The 2691-nt window shown below is 43.1% G+C and overlaps 1 pseudogene; it reads right to left on the bottom strand.

Moving 5' to 3' along the window:
* Nucleotides 1–1667: 1667 nt before the first annotated feature.
* On the bottom strand, nucleotides 1668–2158 carry LOC144499031 (large ribosomal subunit protein uL13 pseudogene; annotated as a pseudogene).
* Between the last annotated feature and the right edge of the window lie 533 nt (nucleotides 2159–2691).

The raw sequence follows: 2691 nt of genomic DNA, 5'->3' as shown, positions 1-2691 counted from the left end.
CTATGGGCCATTACCTGTGCGGCCTGTGAAACATTCTCATTAATATCATTGAAGGAACTTGCACTGGTTGCACGGATAGTGGCCAGTGGTGCTGTTTGTCCCCAGGGAGTTAATGTAGCTCTGTGTCGAGTGAAGCTACAAGATTTTCCCCAACTTGTCCTTAATGAGTCCATATCATGTATTCCTGAACACTTTTTTTCATATTATAGTTTTGATGAGTTTGTCTATAACTAATGGTAGAATAACTTCCCTGTAATGCGGTGGATTATTCCTTCTCTCCATTCTTTAAAAAAGGTTTGCTTTAGAGAGAGTGCAGAGAATGTTTACCAGGATGTTGCCTGGTATGGAGGGTCTTAGCTATGAGGAGAGATTGGGTAAACTGGGGTTGTTCTCCCTGGAAAGACGGAGAATGAGGGGAGATCTAATAGAGGTGTACAAGATTATGAAGGGGATAGATAGGGTGAACAGTGGGAAGCTTTTTCCCAGGTCAGAGGTGACGATCACGAGGGGTCACGGGCTCAAGCTGAGAGGGGCGAAGTATAACTCAGATATTAGAGGGATGTTTTTTACACAGAGGGTGGTGGGGGCCTGGAAAGCGCTGCCAAGTAGGGTGGTGGAGGCAGGTACGCTGACATCGTTTAAGACTTACCTGGATAGTCACATGAGCAGCCTGGGAATGGAGGGATACAAACGATTGGTCTAGTTGGACCAAGGAGCGGCACAGGCTTGGAGGGCCGAAGGGCCTGTTTTCCTGTGCTGTACTGTTCTTTGTTCTTTGTTCTTTATTGACTACATTGGCTGCTTTCCAGTTACAAAGTACAATTTTCACATTTAATGAGGATTGAAAGATTGCATTGTTGTAGGATGTTGGTTTCTGTTCGGTAGATGTTAATGAAGTTTTTGGAGTCTTAAGTAGGTTAACTGTATGCATTTATTAACTACGGAATTGTGTACATATATACTGTGAAGTGTTCAGACTCGGAGTTGACTCCATACTGGCTTGTGCACATGGCTCTGTCCAACATGAGACTGACCCTTAGGGGTGGGTTAAGTGATCTCTTGCATCATAGTGAGGGCGGTACTGTACTCAGTTCCACACTAACCTGAGATGTGCTAATTCCTTATACTAATCCTTCCAAGTCTTTATCCAATGCATTTCAAGTTATTCTAATTTAACCCTTATATTTACATCATTATTACTACCCTATCTCCTCCCACCCCAACCCCTTCAAGTCTCTGACTTCATAGGTTCAGGTGGTCTGGAGGCCTTATAACCCTCCCACATCTCATTTACTCTACTGTTGGGGGAGTGGTAGGCTATGTTGTAGCAGGTAAACGTTGTTGATTTGGAGTTTGTTTGGCATCAGTGTATCTTTTCATCCTCTTTTTCCATTCTTTGCTTTGAACCACACTTTTTCGATTCAACATTTTTGAGGCCAGGTAATTGTTGACTTATCCTGTATTTTCTGGGATGGATGAACGCTGTGCTTGTCCGTGTAACATTTTCCCCTCTTTTATCTTGCGGCTCACCACAATGCATATGGAAGTTCATATTTCAACAACGGAACTTTCTCACACACTTGTTTCACAACTTTAGCTAAAATTTTGATGGTATTTCTCTTTTCCAGTTTTTCAGCTTTTATTGTCAATGTCTCTGAATGAATATATTAAATAAGAACACCACATTGTTTCAGGACTGCAGTCTACTCGGCAATTTTGCTTTCACCATTCTTCTCAGCTGCTTTCTTCAGTTTTAAAACTTCCTTCTTTTCCTCATAGTGAAGCTTGGCTTTTTCTTTTGGCTTTTCTTCAAGCGTGGCTGTAAATGCCTGGTATTTCCAACCAGCCTGGTGACCAAGGAGAGCAAACGTAGGAGTTGGCTTTAAACGTATAGTCTTCAGGACTGCTGGCACAGCCATGTTTGCTCTTATCACATGGAGGAGGGGATCCCATCAAAGACCTTCAGCCTGTACAAAGCAGCTTGACCTCACTTTGTCTTGTGCGGCAACATACCACTTACAGTTCTCCCGAAGATCCGGCTTGGTGCTCTGAAGTGACATGGCTCACGAGAGGGGTTAGTATTCATCCTCCTGCGCAAAAAAGCAAGATGCTTAAGTTTACTTAGGTAGAAGTTGCCAGAGATGTTAATCCCTTCACACCTCAACACCACTACTTTGTGGACTAGCAAGATCTGTTTAGCCACACTGGCAGCCAGCCATAGAATCCGACAGTGCAGAAGGAGGCCATTCGGCCCATCGAGTCTGCACCGACCACAATCCCACCCAGGCAAGCTCAGGAGGTGGCCCCGGCCATCCAGGAACAGCACTTTGTTGAAACTGACCATCTTTTCATTCTGCTCAGCAAGAACTCTGGATAAGTTTTTTTTTCAGTTATCTGTGGAGCTCATATAAGTTTCACAACTTTATCTGGGCATTCAGTTCTTTGAAGAATCTTTCCTCCTTGGTCACTGATGACTCCTCAGACTCTTTCAATTGATTTATTAGAGCTTCAGTCTGTTCTGTATAATTCACCTTTTCTGTTTTTAAAGTCCAGATTTGCTGTTCCAAAACACTGCACATTTCATCCTTTACGTTGTTCAGATATTACTGAGGTTCAAGAAGTGCATCAGTTTTGGTTGATAAATGTGCTTTCAAACAACTGTTCTGATTCACCAGCAATTTCTTCTCTGGT

The sequence above is a fragment of the Mustelus asterias genome, chromosome 1 (genome assembly GCF_964213995.1).
Source record: "Mustelus asterias chromosome 1, sMusAst1.hap1.1, whole genome shotgun sequence".
In the NCBI taxonomy this organism is placed as follows: domain Eukaryota; kingdom Metazoa; phylum Chordata; class Chondrichthyes; order Carcharhiniformes; family Triakidae; genus Mustelus; species Mustelus asterias.
Note: the sequence above shows the minus strand (reverse complement) of the source record. Positions and strands in the feature narration are given on the sequence as shown.